General features: G+C 43.5%; 1 protein-coding gene across 4 annotated transcripts in view; it reads right to left on the reverse strand.

Moving 5' to 3' along the window:
• Positions 1–25358, reverse strand: part of CHRM3 (cholinergic receptor muscarinic 3) — a 521859-nt gene that overhangs the window by 24862 nt on the left and 471639 nt on the right. Inside the window, exon 9 of one of the 4 annotated variants that reach the window (XR_010127531.1) lies at positions 4676–5185. The exons of the other annotated variants lie outside the window; for them this stretch is intronic. The gene's annotated coding sequence lies outside the window, so the exon portion shown is untranslated. Of the gene's footprint in view, positions 1–4675; positions 5186–25358 lie in introns of those variants that run through there. 4 annotated transcript variants of the gene reach the window in all.

A 25358-nucleotide genomic window follows, 5' to 3' on the forward strand; every position in this document is an offset into this window, starting at 1 on the left:
GTGCCTGGAATTATTTTTAGAAAACCCCATTAAGTTACACCTCCTCTGGGTGATAGAACTCTGGCTGCCTGGGGTGTGCATGAGGATCTCAGCATAGAAGGTCCCTTGCCCTGATAAGTTCAGATGTGTCATCTTTCCCCACCCACCTCTAGGCTCCCTGAGGACAAGAAAGGGGCATGTATTAATATACAGGCAGTAAGTAGACAATTTAAAACCATATACACCTGATTGCAAACTGTGCGCGTACACCTAGGTCACCAGTGCAGATGACTTCATCCTGTAAAGCTTGTCTTTCTCTTTCCTGGGATCTTATATGAAGGATACATAATTCAGTGGCTGAGATGTGATGAAGTCTCCATCTGTGGTAAATATTATCAATCGGATCATACTGATGATAACATGCATCAAACACTTCATAGAATTAATATGTTGCAAAGAAATGGCCAAGCTTCTCCAAAGGAATTCTTTTTTGCAATTGCCAACTCCCAGATTCAAATGATTTAAAAATCTTTATGATGCTAGTGGAAGATTCAACATGTCTTATTGTGTTAATATTTGAAGTTGCACTGCACCATGTACAGTGCTATGAACGTTGCTGAATTGTGATATTTCAGGATGCACAATATGACCCGAAGTATAAGCGACCCTATAATAATTGGTACTGCCTACCATATTTTGAGTGCCTACTGTGCCTCCCTCAATATATGGCATATATATTCATTAGATTAAATCCTTATAATAAGTCAGTAATTCAGACATTATTCTCAATATTGTATGTACGAGGACACTGATGCTCAGAGGGTTTAAGAGGAAACTTGCTTGAGGAACATTTTACTAGTTAAGTAGCAGTACTAGGAAATGGACTGTGTTTGCCAAACTCTAAAACTAAAACACACTCTCCATTTTTCTTTTTTTTTTTTGAGATGGAGTCTCACTCTTGTTGCCCAGGCTGCAGTGCAATGGCATGATCTCGGCTCACCACAACCTCTGCCTCCTCTCCGCAACCTCACCTCCTGCAGCCTCACCGCAACCTTGGCCTCCCAGGTTCAAGTGATTCTCCTGCCTCAGCCTCCCGAGTAGCTGAAATTACAGGTATGCCCCACCAGGCCTGGCTAATTTTATATTTTTAGTAGAGATGGGGTTTCTCCATGTTGGTCAGGCTGGTCTCAAACTCCCGACCTCAGGTGATCCGCCCGCCTTGGCCTCCCAAAGTGCTGGGATTACAGGCATGAGCCACCATGCCTGACTCTCCATTTGTTTAACTTACACTGCTGCGGGGTCCTCTTGTGACTGGCATTAACCATGTGATTATTGTTATGTTCATACATTTCCAGTTCTACATTCAACAGAGATTTGATTCCTCTTTACTCTGTGACAGATATACCAGAAACTGCCAAGACTAAAGGCCCTTTTGAAACGTACACTATACTCCTTGAGGCAAGCATTATCTTTCTCTCTCACCACCATCATTATGCCTGATGCTCTCTGGCAAGACTGTCATTTAGAATTGGTTAAATTTCTGATTGAGCTTATAAGCACAGCCTCAGCCCATCCCAGCCCAGGTGTGGTAGCCCAGGACTGACTGGCTGAAACATCATCTCTCCTGATAAAGTGAATGTGATACAGGAGGTAGAAAGAAATTATTTAGGCAGATAGTGTAAAAGAGTCCTTGCAGAGCTTCCCTTTCAACAAAAAGCAGCCCAAGAAATCTTTTTTTTTCTAATAAAAAGCAGCCTGAAAAATTGAGCTGCAAACATAGATAAGCAAGCTGGAAGCTTGTACAGGGGAATGCCGGCAGCTGTGCCAATAGAAAAGGGCTACCTAGGGGCCAGGCATGTCCAACACGGAGGCTCCATCTTCCCTGTTCGTGTTACCACGTGTACAGTAAAGGGATGGACAACATGGCACAGGTCAGGCAGAAAACCTACTTGCATAATAAAAGATTAGAGTGGGGGCTACCAGAAATTGACTCCTATGCAAATAGTGCACCTAGTCCTAGCCAGTTTTTCGTGCCCTAAGCAAATGGTACACCTGATCCAACCAATCTTCCGTGCCCTATGTAAATCAGACACCACCTCCTCACCAGGCATCTATTAACCCCCCTGCATTCCACTGTGGATCCGGTGATCCATTCCTCCAGGACTCCTCTTTCCAGCAGTGAGCTATTATCTTTCTTAGGCCTGTTAAACTTCCACTCTTTACTTCACTCTTTGTGTGTCTGCGTCCTTGACTTCCCTGGCCATGAGACAATGAACCTTGGGTATCACCCCAGACAATGAGGCTGCTTCAGATGGACTGGAGTATAATTACCAGCCCACTATGGAGATGACAACGTACTTGGTTGTCCTCCATTGCTGGCTTAGCTTGGTTACTCAGTCTGCATAAACCATGGGTAAGAGCCAAAAACAGAGGTGGACTGAGTCCTTTGAGTGGGTTTTACATGATAGAAGAAGCAGCGTTAAGATCCCCGCATTCCTTCCCTTAACACTGGCCAATTAGCAAACCTGGGTTTGGGACACTACTGATGAAACTTAATTGTTCAGGGAGGTTGATTAACATATTACTTGGTTTCTCCCCATGAAGGCATCAGGCAATTGCATCAGAGTTGATGCAATGCTACATGATCCCACCTAATTCAGTCTATTTTTCATTGCCACTTTTTTTTTTTTTGAGACAGGGTCTCACTCTGTGGCCCAGGTTGGAGTGCAGTAGTGCGATCATGGCTCCCTGCAACCTCAACCTCCTGGGCTGGGCTCAAGCAATCCTCCTGCCTCAGCCTCCTGAGTAGCTAGGACTACAGGTGTGTACCACCATGCCTGGCTAACCATAAAAATGTTTTTTGCAGTGACAGGTCTTGCTATGTTGCCCTTCTTCTTTTTTCTTTTTTTCTTTTTCTTTTTTTTTTTTGAGACAGGGTCTCTCAGTCAGGCTGGAGTGTGGAGTGCAGTGGTGCAATCATGTCACTGCAGCCTCAACCTCCTCAGGCTCAGGTGACTCTCCTACCTCAGCCTCCCGGGTAGCTGGGTCTACAGGTGTGCACCACCACACCTGGCTACTTTTTGCATTTTTTTTTTGTAGAGATGGGGTTTTGCCATGTTACTCAGGGTGGTCTTGAACTCCTGGGCTCAAGCAATCCTCCTGCTTTGGCCTCCCAAATTCATTGCTATTCTTACTGATATATGACTGTTGGTGTCAGAATGCATTTATCTCCAGAGATAAACACCACAATAACCATCAAGACCACCACTTAAACAAGCAACTCAACTATACAACAAGGCTATGAAAGTAAAGGCCTTTTATAAGATTTGTATTTCAATATATTACAAATCAGGGACAGATACAAGCCTTGTGGAAACTGAAGCTTGTAAATTTTGCTGTGTTTCCTTTAACAAAATAAATACAACATTATGAATATAAAATACCATTGCTCCATTATCCCTCAGGGGTCCCTTGAAGTTTCAGCTTTATTAGCTTCAGAATAAATCTGATTTCAACAAAAATCTAGATGATCTGGTTATAGTTGAGAAACTGACACTTTAAAAAAACTTGTATACTGAATAACTAACTAAAGATAGGCGTATTCATATACTTAGAAGTAATGAAATGCTCTTCAAAAACATCTCAATAGATGCGAATAAAATGCTGGAAGTTCTGATGCTATGAAAAAGGAAATTCAGCTTGCCCAGGTGTAACTTATTCCAACAAATCAAATTTCTGAAGGTTTAATTAGCTTTTAAAGTTGTCTGAAGGCTTGGCACCATGGCTCACACTGTAATCCCAGCACTTTGGGAGGCTGAGTGGGGGTGGCTAGGGCAGGCTGGGGGAAATCACTTGAGGTTAGGAGTTCGAAACCAGCCTGGCCAACATGGTGAAACCCCGTCTCTACTAGAAATACAAAAATTATCCATGCATGGTGGCGGGCGCCTATAATCCCAGCTACTCAGGAGGCTGAGGCAGGAGTATCACTTGAACCTGGGAGGTGGAGGTTGCAGTGAGCTGAGATTGTCCCACTGCACTCCAGCTTGAGTGACACAGCGAGACTCTGTACACCCCCGCCAAAAAAAAAAAAAAGCTTTTTGAGCACTCATGAGTTCCCATGACACACCATCCAATTATCACATTCAAAAAAGGAGAAAATAAGAAGAAAGTGAATTCTCTCTGCTGGCAAGCTGGTATCAGTGCACAGCCTATAAAGTAAAGGAGCCCAGCTGGAAACACGAGGAACATGAATGAATGCTGAGTCACATAAGCAGTTGTTTAAGGAAGACAAAGAAACAAATCAGGACAAATAAACATCATGGGAGGGTGGTGGAGGAGAGAAATATTAATTTTTGTAAGAATGATAAAGAATAACAAAGAAAAGGTCGCTTTGATAAAATCACATGTCAAAGGAACATTTATGGACGGTTGTTCTCCAAGTATCTGGCACAACGTGGTTCACAGAGAAACCCAGTAATGCTCTTTGGAACCAGGCTGGAACACAGCATACGTTGTGACAAATGGTACCATATCCAGCTGCAGGCAGGTGTCTACCGCAGTTCCTGAAGGAATGTTAGATTTAGCTAACTTAAAATTCTTAATTAGAGATCTGGAAACGAATGTTAATGAAATTTTTATATGATATTAGATTTGCAGCTATTGTAAGCACAAGCAAACATATGGGAATCGATGGACCTGCCTACGATTATACAATTTATTTAAGGAAAACCTCTGACCAGATGTTACGCTCTCCATGGCCACTGAAAATAGAAGACACACAGAGGGATTAAGTTTAAACTGATTCCAGGAAATATTTAAATAAGATATGATAATAAGACAGAAGAGCTGGCCCTGAGAAAATGTTGCCATGGGAACGTCTATTTTTTTCTTCTCTGTGATATTTTAAATTAGAATCCATATCCATCAGGGTTGGAAACCCTCAGTGCACATAACCCAAAGCAGTATCACTGGTCTTTGGCACCTCCTCCTCCCAAGGGGACTCTTCCTTGGTTGGTCACCCATGACTCAAGGTTTGCTTTTGTTCTGCCTACAATTACAGAACAATACTTTCCTCTGTTGTTTCACCAAGGTTTGGGTACGGGAGAAAATGAAGTTCGAGGCTCAGGTTCTGTCTCAACAACCATCAGGATTCATTCTTTTCTTCTCTACTTTCTCCAAAATATCACCACCATGTGCCTTTCACTGGCTTGAAGTTAAAAGCACATTTATAAGAAATTAGGAGAGCAGCTTATGTGGTATTAAATATTTTAACAGAATGTGGTTGATCATTTAGACTAAAGACATAGCTACACCAACACTTAGAAATAGCTCCCAGCGTATTTTCATTACCCTTGCCCTCCACAAGCCAGTGAGGCATCAGAGAAAGGTTAATTCCCAAGTGACACATCAGACAAGGAGAATGACCTAGGATAAATATTTTCACCCAGTGCCCTGGGATGATTACCTATTTAGTTTAGTGTCACCTTCCGCTTATTAGAATGACCTAGTGGAGACTTGAAGATTCCTTTAAGGATGGGACCTTTAAGGGGAAGGTCAGCGCAGGTGTTGAATTTAGGGAGGATTAATGGCTTGGTCGCTGTATATGGGAAGCACTGAGCAGGTGTGCCTGTGATCAAAACACAATGAATGCATCTCTGAAGTACACTTGCAGAAAGTCATTGTTTGGCAACAAAGTTGTCACCCAATAAACTTACCTGCAGGCAAAAAATATACTGAGGGCTTTAGCACAGAAATATGGTGATATTGCTCTCAGCACAAGAAGGAGCCCAAATATCTGTCAATAAGCCAGCTAACTTAGTTAGATCACTATATAATTGACTCATCAATTTTCCAGATCAGTTGTCATCTAAGTGTGGTCCCTGGAGCCCCAGCATCAAGCAGCATCAACCAGTTACTCGTTAGACATGGCCATTTTTGGACCCTACTCTGGACCTCCTGTCACTAAAATTCAGAGGGTGAGGCCCAGAAATCTATGTTTTAACAGGCCTTCCTGCCAGGTGATTGGGATGCATGCTCAAGTTTGAGAATGACAGTCCTAGATGACTATCACATGTTTTCCATATCACCTGCTTGCAGAATCAAGAGACAATCATAGACTGGGTAGTTTGGAGGTAGTTCAGGTCAAGGATATCAATTATTTTTTATTTCTTTTAAGGCACCTGCTTGTTAAAATTTCTCCAATGAGCTCTAGAAAGTCTTTCCAAGCATTCCTCCTGGGCACCTTCCCAACTCCAATTCTTAGCAGTCCCAGATTCTAAACAGGCAGTCAGATTGTAAGGTCTTTGCTGGTGAGAAGGGAGTCAAGGCCAGCGGCATGACTCATGTCGTCCATCTGTAAGGCATCCATTGGTGGGAGTGAATGATATTATGCTTGTTTTTTTACCAGCCACTTAACAAGAATTCACTGCTTATCTTTCTTATGAATTCAGTCTCCTAAGGTTTTGAGGGATATTTAAAAAACTTTACGACTTTTTTAAATGAAGAGGAATATTTAACATCTACTAGTAAGCACCACACAACCTCTGAGTTTACCTGCCCGTATAGGCATACACAGTTCAGTGAGAATAACTAAAAGATAAAAAGAAATTTCAAGATGTCTGTGGTGAGCCATTTCTCCTACCCTTTCCCATCCATGTTTATACAGGAGAGGTGAACCAAATCAGTCTCAAAAAAGCTTTGTTCAGGAGACTTTTAAGAAGCAGTTAGTGCAATCTTCAAGCATCAGTGTATTCATTTCCTGTAGTTTCCGTAATGAACGACCACAATCTGAGTGGTTTAAAACAATAGAAATGGATTCTTTCACAGTTCTCCTGGCCAGAAGTCCAAAATCAAGGTGTTTCCAGGGCCACACTCCCTCCAGAGGCTCTAGGAGAGAATCCATTCCTTGTCCCTTCCTGTTTCTAGTGGCTCTGGGCATTCCTTGACTTACAACCACATCAATTCAATCTCTGCCTCCATGGTTACACTGCCTACTTGTCTTCTCTCTTCTCTGTATGTCTTGTATGAGGACACTTGTTATTGGATTTCGGGCCCACATGAATAATCCAGGATGATTTCATCTCAAGCTCCTTAATTACATCTGCGAAGACTCTTTTTCCAAATAAGGTAACATTCACAGGTTCTGAGATTAGGATGTGGTCATATCTTTTTGGGCGACCATCATTCAACCTACTATAGTCAGCATAACATAAAACATGCAAGTTTGGCTATTCTCTTGAGATCAGAACTGTTATCATCAAACTACAGCTGATGTGTGTGGGTGTTTGTTGGGGTTCCCTTTTCATACGATAAATATATTCCCTTTGGAACTCTAGGTCAGTGTGTTTTTTATTTGCATTAGAAAAATTTTAAGAGGAGAGATGCTCTTTCAAAAATACTTCAAAAGAAGATCAAGAGATTAGAGGTGGGGATAAATATAGACATAGATGTAAGAAGAGCTGCAGTAGACAGGAGACATTTTGTTCTTAGTTCCTTTACTTACGTTTATATTTCGTTTATTTATTTAGATGTTCAACAAATAAGAATTGACTGTGTGTGTATTTGTTCATAGTAATGGTGGAACACAAACCAAGAACTAGACTTAGTGGGTTCAAAAACACATACTACTTTTGTGCCCCGAGGCTCAAACTGAGGCTCAATTTCTCTGCCTCAGTTTCCTCATCTATAAAACACAGAGTAACAACAGTACCTAAGTGTGGGGTTGTAGGGAGGATCAAATAAATTTAGTAAGCAGTTAGAATGCTCAGCACATAGAGAGCAAGTAGTGTTTGCTAAATAAGTAATATAAACATGCCAGTCTCTGTGCTAGCTTTTAGGATGAACAAAATAAATGAAAGAGTGCATTACACTAGAAAAAAACTTCAAAAAGCACGGATGGACCTAACTGAAGTGCTGCAAATGAAATGAACGAGGGGCACAGTTGGAGTTGAAGGGTGTGTAACTGGGAGGCCCTATCTTAGATAATGTGGGGAGGAGATGCCGCTAATGAGGTGGCATTTAACCTGAACACTAAAGAATAAATCAGTGACGGAGGAACATCAAGGCTGAGAGATGTTGTTTCTTGGTAAATCAGGTTGTTTTACAGTTTACGATGATGAGTCAAAGGTCAGGGCCATTTATCCCATTGAGTGAGTGATTAAATGTTGTGTGTGTTTCAATAGAATCTAGACTAGAGGGGGTGGAAATAGGCAGAAAATTCTCCTGAACTATAAAGAAATATCCCATGCAGAGGAAAACACTTAGATATGTATTTCTTAACCTACTGGAGCAAGAGGATCCTCAAGTCATCTTGAAGAGATGCCTTTCTCTGCAAAGAGCCGCCCCTGGGCTGATGAGTCTCCAGGAGCATAAATCACCCTCAATGTCAATTTCACTTCTTCATAGGTTTACTGAACACCTACTGCGTGCTGGGCAGCCAGTGTGCCCTGCCTTAGGGGCTGCAGAGACTCTGCTTTCTAGCAGCTCAGGGCCTGTGACAAAACACTAGGTCACGTGGCCTTGTAGTAGCAGACACATATGATATTCTAAAGATATGTCCATTGCAGGTTACAATAATTTAGTATAGATTAGATTTTCCTTCAAATTTAGTATAGATTAGATTTCCCTTCTTATTGCATCCATGCCAGTTAGCAATTGTGCCATTCACATCTTTTCCTAAATCTCCATAAAGAGTGATGTCAAAAACCTTAGGCAACTTCCTGCATCTCTCTGTTATCTCTCTGTACCTAAGTGGTAAAACGGAGGTTGATAATAGCACCTATCTCATAGGATTGTGCTGGGATTAAAAGACATTAGAAGTATTCAGAATACATTAAAATACATGTATTTTGAACAGTGTCTAGTATATGGGAAGGACCCAATATGAGTTAAATGAATGTTGTTATTACTAGTATCACTAGGAAACCTCTTAAATCAAAACAAAATAAAAGCAAATAAAACTAACAATCACCTGCACGCCAGAGCGGCACCACTACGAATTAGCATATGATTTAGGGCAAGTGGTTGTTCTCTTTAGGCCTCAGTTTTCCTCACGGTTAAAATGAGTACATTGGGTTGGAGTGGTGGCTCACGCCTGTAATTCCAGCACTTTGGGAGGCTGAGGCGGGCGGATCACCTGAGTTCAGGAGTTCGAGACCAGCCTGGCCAAAGAGGTGAAACTCCGTCTCTACTAAAAAAATACAAACATTAGCTGGGCGTGGTGGCGCATACCTGTAATCCCAGCTACTCAGGAGGCTGAGGCAGGAGAATTGCTTGAACCTGGGAGTAGGAGGTTGCAGTGAGCCGAGATTGCACCACTGCACTTCAGCCTGGGCGACAAGAGCGAGACTCCATCTCAAAAAAAAAAAAAAAAAGAAGAATACATTGAAGGTAATGAGTTGTTCTCCAGTTGTAAATCTGTAGAACTCTATGTATCTAAATACCTCGGTGCTTATGTTGATCTGGGACTCGTCAAATGGTCCTGTTTGTCACGCTTTGCAGGGAAAGAACCACAAAAGGGTTGAAATTAAAGGGGCTGGGGGCTTTGCTGACAAGGTTTTCTTCCTTTGGTGAAACTCAGGCTTGAAGAACTTACTTTAAATAGTTATTCAAAGGGCATAGGAAGCAGATGGCTGAGTGCGGGTTCCAAGTCCCGGCTTGGGAAAGAACCCTGGTACAATTAAGGTAAAATCTGGAGATTTGGATTTTTTTCCGATTGATTTAGGACATAGGAAGCTTTGGTGAAAATCTGATTGAGAGAACTGGTGAGGTAATCAGTGATTACCTGAATGGTAACCCAGGTACATGTGTGGATGGAGCCCCAGTCGATTCGCCATTTTGTTTTCTTCTTTCCCGATTTATTTCATTTTTTTTTTTCCTTTCCCTTTCTTTTCCCCTTACCCACCTTCTCTTGTGAGGCCAGCTGGTGGCAGCTCTCGCAACAGGCGCTAACTCCTTTCTGGTTCAGGGGTTGTATTCTTTTTTTATTTGAGACGGAGTCTCTCTCTGTCGCCCAGGCTGGAGTGCAGTGGCGCGATCTCGGCTCACTGCGAGCTCCGCCTCCCGGGTTCACGCCATTCCCCTGCCTCAGCCTCCCGAGTAGCTGGGACTACAGGCACCTGCCACCACGCCCGGCTAATTTTTTGTGTTTTTTGTAGAGACGGGGTTTCACCGTGTTAGCCAGGATGGTCTCGATCTCCTGACCTCGTGATCCGCCCGCCTCGGTCTCCCAAAGTGCTGGGATTACAGGCGTGAGCCACCGCGCCCAGCCCAGGGGTTGTATTCTTTTACTTAGCACTTGCCTGCTGTCTTTATTACTAAGTATCTTGCCCCCAGCCTCCTCAGCTGAAAACCAAGATTGCTGCTGTTTCTTCTTCTAGACTTGAAACCGAAGGCTAACCTGATTAGGCCTGCCAAACGTAAATGGCCTCGCTTGCTTTTAGTTGCTTGCTTCTGGTTGATTTTAAAACCTACATGGCTGGCTGGGCACGGTGGCTCACAGCTATAATTGCAGCACTTTGAGAGACTGAGGTGGGAGGATCACTTGTAGGCCAGGAGTTTGAGACCAGCCTGAGCAACAAAGCAAGACCCCTGTCTCTACAATAAAAATAAAAATAATTAGCTAGGCATGGTGGCGTGCACCTATAGTCCGAGCTACTCAGGAGGCTGAGGAGGATGACTTTGGCCCAGGAGTTAGCGGCCTCAGTGAATTATCTTCATGCTGCTGCATGCCAGCCTGGGCAACATAGTGAGACTCTGTCTCTAAAACAAAACCAAACAAACCGCTACATAGCTAAAGTTGCATGGCCAAATAATATAAAACTAAACTTCACAAGCTTCTATATAGATAATATCTCTGATTATAGGTTATCATGGTAATGGCCGCTTAAGTTGTATTTTCAGGAACTTGGGGTCAGCTCTTGTCCAGTTCAAGACAGCTGAGACCAGCGACTCTCCAACTGGGACTGTGTGACTGCTCCATGGGTGACCTTTGGGTATCATAGGGCCAAAACCCCACCATCAGATCATGCTAATAATTCCATTTTGTAAACAGGAGTCCTATGAAGAGCCACGAGGCTTGACTACACTTGCTCAGATCACCAATTCCCACACTTTCCTTACCCCCTTCTCTATGCCTTGGATTGCCTTGTTCTTTTATCCCATAAATGTCCCTCAACCCTGTCTTTGGAGAGTTGGGTTTGGGATCTCTTCTCCTGTCTCCTTGCTTTGCTGCCTCGCGAATAAACCCTTTCTTTGCTGCAAACCTCATCACAGTGATTGGCATACTGTGTGACAGGCAGAACAAGTCTGGCTGGGTAACAAACTCGTTGGAATATCATACAAATTAATAGCAACAAACAGATGTTTGAAATTATCATTATATTTTCATGGCCCTCAGAAAGAGATTTAACCTTAACTATGTCCAGTGTCGTTATAGCTGGGGAGGGAGAGACTTTTATTGCAGCAGAGCAACCAGCTGTGTGTGACCGTGGAGGGACATGTGGTTGACTGGCTTTGTTCTGGATCAGCAAGTACTTCTCTAAGGGGACTAGAGAGACAAGAAGGAAGAGGGCATTTGTCTCTCCTCTCTTGCTTTCATTGCTGCCGGATTCTGCACACTGGGTGCTGCCGGGCTATGGCTACTCACGCCTGCAGGGAAAACAGTGCCCTGTGTCTGGTCCAGCCAGTTCACCCAGAAGCCTGATTTTCAATTTGATGATTCATGGCTTCCTTGCCTGGGGAATTTTCAGATTGAAAGAAAGACACCTGACAGATTTATGGATGTTTTAATAAACACAGGCAAGGCAAAGCTGGCTTCTGAGCTAACACATGGATATAAATACCAGATTGATAAAACCTGGAAAGCACAGGCTGTATCTAATGATCCACAGAGGCTGCTCTGGCTGTGCTGTTTCAGGTAGGTGCTTTGCAGGGTGGGCCAGCAGCAGCAGAATCTCCTGGGAGCCTCACAGAAATGCACAAGCTGGGTGTGTTGGCTCACACCCGTAATCCCAGCACTTTGGGAAACTGGGGTGAGAGGACTGTTTGAGCCCAGGAGTTTGAGGCTGCAGTGAGCTATGATCGGGCCATTGCACTCCAGCCTGGGCAACATAGTGAGACCCTGTCTTAAGAAGAAAATGGACATGCACATTCTTGGGCCCCATCCTAGACCTGCTGACAAAATTCTGGGGGTGATACCCAGCAATCAGTGCTTAGACCAGTTCTCCAGGCAATCCTGAGGCAAACTTAAATTTGAAAACCCCCGGTGTAAAGGAGTTTGGATTCATTCTCTCTCTTGTACCTCTGCACTTGCCACTGTAGACCTGTAAAGTCCTGTCTTACCCTCCATGGCCACCTGGTCAACCCCAGCGAGATGCTGCTGGAGCCCTTCCTCCTCAGGCTGAATTAGGGGTGTCCCATCTAGGCAGTCACAGAGTGACCAGCATGTACCCTCACGTGGCAATAAGTAAACTGACCTGTATTTTAACTATCTGACTCCCACCTCCTTTAACACCTGTAATCATCTGAGGGCAGAAGCCTGGTCTTAATCATCCCCTTTGCCCTCATGTCCGACAAGCTACCTGGCCCAGAGTTAGTGCATGGATATATAGGGCATATATATGATATATATGGTGAGGGAGAAAGAAGAGAGATTTCATTAAAAAACAAAAAAATTTAAAATACTGAGAAGATAGTCATTACTGTATATAGCCGGGATCTCCAAGACGCAGGCCACAGACATGTACCAGTCTGTGGCCTGTTAGGAACTGGGCCACACACTAGGAGATGAGTATGGGCGAGCAAGCGAAGCCTCATCTGTATTTACAGCTGCTCCCCATTACTCTCATTATTGCCTGACCTCTGCCTCTTGTCAGATCAGCAGCAGCATTAGATTTTCATAGGAGCACAAACCCTATTGTGAACTGCATTTGTGAAGGATCTAGGTTGTGTGCTCCTTATAAGAATCTAATGCCTAATGATCTGTCACTGTCTTGCATCACCCCCAGACGGGACCATCTAGTGGCAGGAAAATAAGCCCAGGGCTCCCACTGCTTCTACATTATGGTGAATTGTACAATTATTTCATTATATATTATAATGTAATAATAATAGAAATAAACACTTTGGGAGGCCGAAGCGGGTGGATTACAAAGTCAGGAGATCAAGACCATCCTGGCTAACATGGTGAAACCCTGTCTCTACTAAAAATGCAAAAAATTAGCCGGGTATGGTGGCAGGCACCTGTAGTCCCAGCTACTCGGGAGGCTGACGCAGGAGAATGGCGTGAACCCGGGAGGCAGAGCTTGCAGTGAGCTGAGATCGCACCACCGCACTCCAGCCTGGGTGATAGAGCGAGACTCTGTCTCATTAAAAAAAAAAATAGAAATAAAGTGCACAATAAATGTAATGCACTTGAATCATCCAGAAACCACCCCCTCCTCTCCTCCCCATTGCAGAAAAATTGTCTTCCACAAAACTGGTCCCTGGTGCCAAAAGGGGACTGCTGGATATGGCATTATCTGTAGAAAGAAAAAAAAAATCTGAATATTTCCCCTCATGAGAAGAAGCATGAAGCAGCCCATTGACACCTGGGTTTGAATTCTCTCACAGAGCTGTACGGCCTTAAGAAATTCAATTCACCTCTCTTAGCCTCAGTCTCTGCCTCTATAAAATGGAGATATTACTTTCTGCAGCAGTTTTGAAAGTTATAAATAATATATAGCTGTATCTGGCATGTAACAGGTGTTAACTAAAAGGAAACTGACATTATTATTCACCAGTTAGGGTTTATTCACCATGTAGTTGAAAGCTATTTATTTTATTCTCTCCTTTCTTTTTTTTTTTTATTTTTATAGAAATGGGGTCTTGCTATGTTGACCAGGCAGGCCTTGAACTTCTGGCCTCAAGTGATCCACCTGCCTCAGCCTCCCTATTAGCTGGGACTACAGGCATGTGCCACTGCCAATTTATGCTTTTAAAAAATAAAACTGTGGCTCCCCTGAAGCCCCTAACTTCCTATAGAATTTTAAAGAAAAATGCCTTGATATTTCAAAATAAAAAAACTTTCAATTAGTTCCCAAAGGGATGATTCACTAGAATTTAAATTACCTGTGAGTACCTTTTATAGATTAAAATTGCAAGCAAACAGGATGACTCTGTGTGTGTATGTCTGGGTTTCAGAAAAAGAGAGATAGGACAATTTTAACCTAAATTTGCTTATTTTCTGTAAGTCTTTTCTAATGCAGAGATTTTTCCAGACATTTTGCACTTGCTCCCTCTGTTGAAGATACCAACTATGATTCACAGAAGGTGAAAACAAAATGACATTTATGTCTTTTCCTGAGAGTTGTTCAATAAGTAGATGACTTCTTGCAAATGTGCCTGCTTTGACGAACCCCCAAGCTAAGCAAATGAGAGTAAGGGTCATGAACGGAGTGCTGAGTAAACACTAGGGAACTGATTGTCAGCCTAACCCAAAGAGAGAGAGATATATATAGCATACCCCAAATGCTGAGTAACCTCAATAAAAATCCCTTTGGCTTCCTACTTTCTGCTGTTTATTCCTGCCCTTCTCAGGCATGTGACTGACCAGAGCAGGGCAGATGGCATCCTCTGTCCCAGGAATGCATATTGGAACTGAACAGCAGTCAGAACATCCCATGATGGAGGCTGGTCTCATGCACAGTGGAGATGTATACCTATGAATGTCATCTTCCACTCACCATTTATACAGAGATGTAGAGAGAGTTGGTTTGCAGAGGAAACTGAGGCACAGCTGAGGACACAGAACTGCTAGGATCCTAATGGCTTTCCACATTCCAGTTAGGGCTCTCCATAAGCCTGGCTCTCTTCTGGCCCTCGGATTGCCTGAGATACCTCGCTATCACGTCACCAATCCGCCCTTTTGCTTAGGCTACCTCCAGCTGGTTTCCAAAACTGATATCCACATAAACCATAGTATTGTTGTGTTAACAATAAATGCATACCAATAATTTAACATTGAGAAACAAGATCAATATGAAGGGAATGGACTATGTCTGTGTATAATTAATTGTTGAGTTATATAAGAAGATGTCTTAAAATGAAGCTGGCTATTCAAATAATTACTATAGAATGGGCTAATACTACTAAGATCTGAACGAGAGATTAAACTGGACCAATGAACTGAACAAATTTGCCACTTTTGGGTTTTGAATAAGAAACAAAAGTGAGTTTTTTAGCATGTCACCAGTGGGAAAGGTATGGCAATCAGCTTTTTTGATGCTCTCACCTCCACAATTCAAGGATTGACGTGTAGTCTAGTATAAGGCATGCTATTTCCTTCTACAACATTTCATAAAACTACCTTTAAGGGGGGAAGCTGGAGTGGCAATAAGTGCTCTGATCTGGGAATGGGGGAGCAATTCAATGTAAATTGCTGCCTTTTAATTCATTTGATATTGCCTTGGAAGAAATGATAGGAGAGACTACGGGAAACATTATGCAGAAAAACAATAACTCTCACTTAATTTTGACCAGTTGCTACTCATTACCCCAACATTCAGAACACCAGTACTGAAGACCAACAATGTGGGGCAAAATGAATGCAAAGCGACCACGGCTACATGATACTGTCTTAAGATACATAAATCGTTGTCAATACAAGACCCAGTTCAGTTAGGTCTCCATTGTGACATGATTCCATGGAGCAGGGTTGGCCTTGGACCAAATCTGGCTGTGCCTTATTTTGTGCAGCCTGTGAGCTGAGAATGGTTTTTGTGTAGAAATATAAAGACGATTGAGAATAAAACCAGAAGAATAACATTTTGTGACACATGTTAAGCATATAAAATTCAAATTTCCGTATCCATACACATAAAGTTTACTGGGACACAGTAAACTTTGTTTATGTGTTGTCTGTGGTTGTCTTTGTACTACAACAGAGTTGAATAGTCGCAACAGAGACCTTGCGATGGCAAAGCCTAAAATATTTGCTCTCAGGCCCTTAACAGAAAAACAGTTGCCACCTCTCTGCCATAGAATCTTAGCTCTGTGTAACACTCATCTGCTCTCAAGCCTCATGGGTCCTGAAGGACAGAATTCATGTCTATTGTATTAGCGCTGTTTCTGTAACATGCAACACAAAGCTTTAAATAAAGCTGGCATTAATATAGATTTGTTAAATGACTGAATCATCAACAACTACCTTTTGGGCATATTGCTAGTCACACAGATACAAAGATATATTGGGTTGGTGCAAAAGTAATTGCGTTTTTTGCCATTTAAAAGTAATGGCGGCTGGGTGCGGTGGCTCATGACTGTAATCCTAGCACTTTGGGAGGCCGAGGTGGGCGGATCACCTGAGGCTGAGAGTTCGAGACCAGCCTGACCAACATGGAGAAACCCCGTCTCTAGTAAAAAATACAAAATTAGCCCTGCGTGGTGGTGCATGCCTGTAATCCCAGCCACTCGGGAGGCTGAGGCAGGACAATCTCTTGAACCTGGGAGGCGGAGGTTGCAGCGAGCCGAGATCTAGCCATTGCACTCCAGCCTGGGCAACAAGAGCAAATCTCCATCGCAAAATTATAAAAAAAAAAGTAATGCCAAAAACCCCAATTACTTTTGCACCAACCTGGTAACAGACTGACATTGCCCTTAGGTTTAAATTTAACTAAGACCATTGAATGTGTGTGTGTGCTCTAAATGGATACATGTATATATACGGCTTTCCTTCATTATCATCAGGGATCGGTTCCACAACCCCTGCAGATACCAAAATCCTCAAATACTCACTCAAGTCCCACAGTTGGCCCCATGGAACCTGTGATTATGAAAAGTTGGTCCTTTGTTTACACAGGTTTCACATCCCTCAAATACTGGATTTTCCATTTGCGTTTGGCTGAAAAAAATCTGCATATTAAGTGGACTTGCACAGTTCAAACGTGTGTTGTTCGAGGGTCAACTGTGTATATAGATATATATCTCGATGTATATATATATAGGTCTTGCTATATGTATATATATATATATATTCTAAAACTAAACTAAAGCTGCAAGGAAGTTATGCAAAGGAAGCCTATACATAGTAAAATTCAAACTGAGTTCAAATGAACTGAGTTCAAAACCATTCCATCTGAGTGCTGGTACCTTTGGCAGGCCACTTGTCCTCCTGAGCCTCAGTTTCCTCAGCTACAAAGTGGGGATAAACCCTACTCTTCGGGTTCCTATAAGGATAAAAAAGGATGATGTATGTAAAATTTCTAGTCCAAGGCTGAGCACATGAAATCCATGAAATCCATGACAGTCCTCATGAGTGAAGAGTTCAGTGGATGCTGTGGAGAGAAACTCCAATGAGAGGAGCAGGTAGGCAGAGTTGGGAGGAGACGGGGGACTTCAGCTGGGCTGGTAAGAACAAGTTCTTGGATCCCAAAGCAAAAGCAAGTATCAGGAGGTGCTCAAGATATGCAGAGGAAAATAAGGCAAGTATAGCAGCAGGGAGGATTCCTGCAGGGGGGAACCATGAGAAGGACCAGAGAGGCAGAGAAACAGCAAACCAGGCAGTGTCTGGTTTCAGAGTTTTGACTGTCACCTGAAAATAACAAGAGATCTGCTAAAGGTTTTTCAACAGGCAGTGATAGGTGCAAAGTAGCATGTAGAAACAGAAAACCAAACACAGCATGTTCTCACTTATAAGTGGGAGTTGAACAATGAGAACACATGGACACAGGGAGGGGAACATCACACACCAGGGCCTGTCAGGGGGTGGGGGGCTAGGGGAGGGATAGCATTAGGAGAAATACCTAATGTAGATGACGGGTTGATGGGTGCAGCAAACCATCATGGCATGTGTATGCCTATGTAACAAACTTGCACGTTCTCCACATGTACCCCAGAACTTAAAGTATAATAAAAGATAAATTAAAAGAAAAAGAAAGTTTCCCTTTGCATTATCATGTTCCCTGTGTGGGAATTCAGGAAGCAAAGGTAGGGTTTATCCCCACTTTGTAGCTGAGGAAACTGAGGTTCAGGAGGACAAGTGACCTGCCAAAGGTACCAGCACTTACATGGAATGGTTACGAACTCAGTCTGTTTGAATACCCTGGATGTGTTAAGATAGACACAGTACATGGTAAATGCCCTGGGTGTGTTCAGATAGACACACTACATCCCAGCTGTACACACTGGCACAGTCATGATTTGCAAAATGACTTGGGGATCCCACGAATAGCTGTGCTTCCCTAGCAATTTCTGTATTGGGGTCATTTCAAAAGTACACTCAAGAGACAACTTCTTCTGGTCCTGGATTCTGCATGCAATTTAGGAAGAAAAAAAAAATACAAACTGGAGGGCTGTTCTGCCAAACTTTTCAGCTGAACAAGAGAAACTCAGACTAAAACACTGTTTTTTGTGCAGGTGGCTTTATGCTCTGAGGGATTGAGAGCCTGCTGATTTTTGAGGTCTGTTCATGACATCTATCACAGCATGTATATTACTTGAAAAAACATATCCATGATGCTAAAAATACTCCGCAGTCTCACTTGACTGCAGGCTGTCAGAATGTTACATTTGGATTTTTCTACTTCCTGCTGATATTTGGACATTTTCATAAGTATAATGTTTACCCTTATTTTGTTTTTCCCTATAAAAGTAGATTGCAGATGAATAAGGCTTAAGGAGGGCTGCCTCAAGGAAGGATTTGTGTTGTATCCTGTCATTTCTCAGATGTTCTGGATAGATAATTTTGCCTCAGTTGCTCTTCTGTGGTGCTGATTTCGGGTTGGGGCCGTCCCACACAAGGTGGGTGTTTAGTTCTCTTTGGGAGGAGTCCTGCTTTTCAGGATAGCTACTCCTCTTTCTGATCTAGACCAGGTCCACAGGTCTGTCGGGTATAATTGGTGCTACAGTTGGTCACAGAAGGTCTGAGCTGAAAGGTAGCTCTGGGACGTTAAAGTTCACCACCTCATTTTATAGAGATAAAAACTAAGGCCTTTAGGGTTTCAGTCTAAAACTAAAAAGTAGCAATGTGACCAAGGTGAGATCTTCTGACTTACAGAGAATTTATATTTTGCTCACACCACACTGCCATCTTTCTAAACACACAAGCCTTGCCTTGGCCTAGTGTTTAACAAACAGCTCCAAGTCAGAGAGGGCTGATGACACAGGCCTCACCTGCCTTTCACCTGCAGATCCCCAAGAGACCAGTGGCTAGCGTGGGGTGAGGTGTGTTAGCTTTCTTACAAAGTTTATTTGAACAATGATGGGCCAATTATTTTTCATTTCTATTTCCAGAATTCAATCACCACAACTGTCTAAATTACTGGGAAGTAGAGAGGCTGTGTGTAAATATGGGCATGTTTGTGGTGGAAGAACTTTCTTCATTCTTGAACTCAGCTAAACATTTCAGTGCGCCTCTTGTATTTGGCTACTCTTTGGGAATGTCAGCTTTTCCTTATGAGGAAAGGAGAAACTATCCCAGGTTAAGAGATTTCTATCAGGTCTAAGGCAGTAATCATTAGCACTCCAAAATCCTTTTTAGGTTGGATAGCTCAGGGAACCATATCATATAAACTGCATGTACCTATACAAAATACGATGACAGAGGCATATTGCAAATGAACTAACAAAAAAACAGAGGGAAGAAGAAACAGGCCACTCATCATGTGTTATGATTGATGTTTACTGTAGTATTTATTTCCATTGAAACTGTACATAAGACATAGAAAATAATATGGCAGCCAGGGGCGGTGGCTCACGCCTGTAATCCCAGCACTTTGGGAGGCCGAGGCGGGCAGATGACAAGGTCAAGAGATTGAGATCATCCTGGCCAACATAGTGAAACCTCGTCTCTACTAAAAATACAAAAATTAGCTGGGCATGCTGGCGCATGCCTGTAGTCCCAGCTACCTGGGAGGCTGAGGCAGCAGAATCGCTTGAACCCAGGAAGCGGAGGTTGCAGTGAGATGACATCGCACCACTCTATTCCAGCCTTGCAACACAGCGAGACTCCATCTCAAATAATAATAATAATAATAATAATAATATGGCAATCCTATACCCTATACCCTGTACACAGGATATAGTGCATCCTGCCATCTTGCAACCTAAGAAATCCTCTTTCTATTATATATTTAAATACATTCTATTACGAGGCCAACTGTCTACTTTTCTTGAACGTCTTCTGTCGCTAGTTTGGAGTGATTCCACAATCCTAACTCACAAGAGCCCGCAGGGAACATGTCTCAAAGCGAGGACACTGCTGGGATGGGTCAGGAAGAGCTGCACGTCCCCGCCAGTCTGGGTGACGCCAGGAGAAGTAAAGCACAAAATCGCCTCTGTAGTTTATCATTTTTTTAATCCCTGCTAGTTTGAAGTGAATCTGGCTTTCAGGTATGCCTTAGGTGAAAACTAATGAATGTCATTTGAGTCAAAAGGAGGATAAACACACCCAGCACCTGTGATCACTCACCTATTTAATGCACCAGTGAGAATGTTTGAAAAGCACGATCTCCTTAGAGCACTTCTGTTTTTGACAGATTTTAATATGAAGGAAGGTGGCTAACGAGAGCCTCAGCTATTCTATGAATACAAGCATAACCGCAGAGTGAATGCCCAGCACGGAACATAGACGAGGTACTTTTGTTTCCTTCACAGAACACCAGGTGAAGTTTTGGGGGAAAATACCCAAAGAACAAAGGAACGAACAATAAAACCAACCCACAAAGCTCTGAACTGCTCACCTGTGAGACTTAGCCACCTTGTCAGCAGATCCATTTTATGTCTGGATTGCTGGCCTGTCTAGCGCTCCCAGGAAGGGGTGGGTTGAATGTCTGGCACGTCGCTAACACTCAACAAACAATATTAATCCTTATCGTATGACTTAATTGAAGGCCTGCACAGGAAACTAACAGACAAGGTTTCATCTGTCCTCGCTGCCTGGAAGGGGTATTTCTACTTACCTGGACAACTGTTACCCACCTGGGAGATGGACTGGCTGGTTCAGCGCTTGCCTTCTGCCTCTCTTAACTTCCCTATGTATACACATGTGACCCTATAGAGGTGTGACTTGCTTTGTTTCCTCGTCAGCACTGCATAAAATGCCTATTCTTTTCCTCTTTAGATAATAAACTCCTTGTGTGCAGAGACTGTGCCATTTACACACTAGGAACCTTCCCAGGGGCACCTCAAAGAATGTGCCTTAACCTTATTTAGCTTCAAGGACCCAGGAATGACTCACAAGAATTGCAGAACGGTCCCCAAACATAAAGGACATAATACAGTAGAAACAACAAACACAAAATGACCTGTTTGGGAGAGAAGACAGTGTACCCCAAACCACATATCAATGAGTTGAAAGTAACTCCAAATGCTCACTCCCTTTGTAGATTCTTCTTTCCTCAATGCCCGAAACCCCTGCCACTCTATGCCACTCTATCAGTCAAATGAATACTCCATCGATAAGTATTTACCAAACACCCACGAAGAACCAGGCATAAAAAGAAATTTAGACACAGTTTCTCCCTACAGGAGTTCACATTTTGGGCAAATAAAAACATATGCACATAAAAAGATAATACTTAATCAGGGGCAATTAATACAGTAATAACTACACATTATAAGCTCTGGGGTCAGAGGAAGAAAGGAAGTCTTGGGGATCCAGGGCTAAGGGTTGGGGATGTGCTTATTCCAGAGGGCGTGATCTGTGACTCCAGGCTGGGCCAGGCCACAGGGGACTTTGACTCCTGTGGCTGATTCTGTAGCCCAGGAAGAGACCACTTTAAGGCTTACCTCCACCAGGGAAGCTGTAGGCCACAGGGTGAACGAATTCAATGTCCCACCTAACTGCCTGATTACTATGTTCCAAGCTTACAAGGCTGTTCTTTGACTACGGGTTCTTTTCAGATGGAGAGGTTAAAGCTGGAAGTGGGAAACAACTCTTGGATTGTTCTCAGGGCTTTGGCTTGCCTTCCATCATCGTTTTAGGGCTCAAGTGGATCCTAATTCTTGACTCTGTCTTCCGCCAAGAACTCCTGATGCCTTCAGTTTGTACCATATGGTTCCTTTTAGTGCACGCTGCTGGGTATCCTGCCCAGGTGCTCTCCCCACCCTCACCTGCTGTTTTGGGGCTGGCAGCTCACAGCTGCTCCCCTGGGTCCCTGTCTCAGCATGGGGCAAACTCTGGCATACAGTTTGGGGTGCAGGGTTTCTAGGCGTCAGGCAGAAAGCTAGGCTGCAGCCAACCTCCATCTTGCTCAGCTCCCAAGAGTACACTCCCAGTATTCACTGGTACAGAAATCCCCACCCCAGGCTCTGCTTGTAGGGACCTTGACCTTGAGGCTTAAAAAGCAATTTCATAGGTGTATTTATTTCACGTGAAGCAGACTATTATCCATATTTTATCAATCTTGAAACCGGGGCTCAAAGACAAGAAAGTCACATGGTCAGTTAATGAAAGCAGTGCCTACTACACGCCAAGGCTCCGTTCTCATTCTCAGAATTCATCATCCTTTCATTAATTCATGTGCTCCTCAGGCAGGTTTGAGATTGGACTGCAGGATCAGGGTCCTTTCGCTGATTTATGGCTGAATGTAGTGGGAGAGAAGCACTGTGTCTTCTTTATTCAGCTGGGCAGGATGGGAGCTGAAGGGGGATGTGAGTACCTAGCAGGGCTTGAGAACAGATTTGAGAACTCCCTAGCCTGGGCTGGTGGATGGGCTTGAAGCTCTGGGTGAGAGAAACAGCTTAAAGTTCATAGTAGCGGTCTTTGCTTGGGGCCATTTATTTTGAGATATCTGTATCTGTCTCAGTCATCATCAAAGGTCAGGAGAGCCACTTAGAGACTGAGAGAAGGGAAAAAAGAGAGGGAGAAAGAAGGAATGAGAACCACGGGAAAAGGACCTCTGTGTGGTCCCTGGGTGGCAGTCCAGCTACACCATGTGAACAAGTAAACGTGCTATTTAGTGACAGCTGTAAAATCAACATGCCCAGTGGAGATTTGTACTAGAGTGCCCTGATGCAGCATTGTCACCGAAGGTCACGAGAGGCCACTCACGGCATCACGCCGCAGGAGTTCCCTTCTGTTCTCTGAAAGCACCCGAGGCTGTTGCTGAGCATTAATTTCTCACCCACACAATAGTACCTTCCTGTAAATGACTTCAGAGTCTCGCCTTTCTTTCGTTACAGTGTGTGCAATTCAAGGAGGGAGCGATAATTAAGTGTTTGGTGCTGGGTGCCATGGGCACACACTAGCAGTGGGCTTTGGTTCCCGTTTTATACTCCTCCTTGGCTTGCCTGTGACTGGCTAAACACAGGACAGATGAGGGCAGGCTCCTCCGAAGCGTATGTGAAACAACACTGATACTGATCACCAGGAGAAATCTAGCGCCCAGTCACTTCCGGGGACTAGGGTTGTTGCCAGTTACATACTCAGTCCAAGGCTGCCTTTGGAGGGGAGACGGAAGATAAACTAGGAGACACTGTGTTGTCTCTGGGCCCCAACAGAAATGGTTATAGCCAGAGCTATAAGAATACCTTGTATTTTTCTAGGTATGATGTTAAGTTCTGTCATCTCATCATACACCTGGATATGACTTTTTTTTTTTTTTTTGAGACAGTCTCACTCTGTCACCCAGGCTGGAATGCAGTGGTGTGATCTCAGCTCACTGCACCTCCGCTTCCTGGGTTCAAGCAATTCTCCTGCCTCAGCCTCCCAAGTAGCTGGGATTACAGGTGTGTGCCACCATGCTCAGCTAATTTTTGTATTTTTAGTAGACAGGGTTTCACCATGTTGGCCAGGCTGGTCTCAAATTCCTGACCTCAAGTGATCTGCCCGCCTCGGCCTCCCAAAGCGCTGGGATTACAGGCCTGAGACACCGGGCCAAGCCCATACATGACTTTCAATGTCACTTAGAAAATGCCCTATTCCTAGTGGGCATACTCCTATATCTTACAATCTGATTCAGTTTTCAAATAAGCAGAACAATATCATATATCCATAGAACACTGGTTTTGTACGTACAAGCTTTGCCATCTTCAGCACAATCTTCATTTAAAATCAACACTCACTATAAGGGAAAATAATTTGTATTCTATTTAATTATTTTATAATTCTATTTGGTTATGAGCAATGTCTCTCCAGATTATGGATGTCCGATTGAGGCTTTAGGGTTTGAGCTCTGGCCTAAAGAAGACGGCTCTCTGGGTAAACATTCCAGCCCCGAGCTTGACTCTGAAGTACAGCTGGCAACCCGGGGTCCCTGAAGAGTCAGACAGGTGCAGGTTGGAGTGTGGTTCTACCACGCACTAGCCTAGCTGTAAGACTTTTGAAAAAGTGGTTTTCATGGATAAATATCCATTCTCCCATGTGAATTGTTCATCGTGGTATCTATTTTATCAGACGGTTGTTGGGATCTAATGGCATGAGTATGCAACATCCCAAGTCAGAATTTCGTAATCCCAGGTGCATAATAAATGCTATTTACTACTTTTAATAGGCAATTTTAAAAAGAAGAGCTAGTATTTTATTCCTCCTATGCCCAGTCCAGTGAATTTCCTTGCACACAGTGATTCATAACATTGGCTGAATGAATAAAGGAATACATGAAAATATTTCTTTCTCCTTAAAGCACTTTCACATTCATTACCTAATATAACAACCAGTATAAAGATGTGGCCCTAATATTGCCTGCCTTCATGCACTGTTGTATTTCTTTTTTCTGAGTCCTTGATCTCCTGTTGATTTCCATGGCCACAATCCTAGTTTACAAAGGTATTTAAAAACAGAGCGAATGTTCTTTAAGGGCATGGGCTCTACAGCTGTGTGTCTGGTGAATCTAGGATCCACCTCTTACTGGCTGTAGTTTCGGGCAAGCTTTTTTTTTTTTTTTTTTTTGAGATGGAGTCTTGCTCTGTCACCCAGGCTGGAGTGCAACGGCATGATCTTGGCTCACTGCAAGCTCTGCCTCCCAGGTTCATGCCATTCCCCTGCCTCAGCCTCCCGAGTAGCTGGGACTACAGGTGCCCGCCACCACGCCTGGCTAATTTTTTGTATTTTTAGTAGAGATGGGGTTTCACCGTGTTAGCCAGGATGGTCTCGATCCGCCTGCCCCGGCCTCCCAAAGTGCTGGGATTGCAGGCGTAAGCCACCGCGCCCGGCCCGGGCAAGCTTTTTAATCACTCCAAGCCTTGTGTTTTCCCATCCATAAAATAGGGACAACAGTAAAAGCCCCCATCATATAGCTGTTGCCAGGATTAAATCAGGTCCTCCATGGAACATTCTGAAAATAGACCCTGGCAGGAGGCAAGTGCTCTTTCCCTGCCTGCACCTGCACCCTTCTCTACTGGGTCCTGGCCACTTCTCTGAGCTCAGAGGCTGCAAGGACAACCAGACCCACTCTCTGTATTCA

The sequence above is a fragment of the Pongo pygmaeus genome, chromosome 1 (genome assembly GCF_028885625.2).
Source record: "Pongo pygmaeus isolate AG05252 chromosome 1, NHGRI_mPonPyg2-v2.0_pri, whole genome shotgun sequence".
Classification (NCBI taxonomy): domain Eukaryota; kingdom Metazoa; phylum Chordata; class Mammalia; order Primates; family Hominidae; genus Pongo; species Pongo pygmaeus.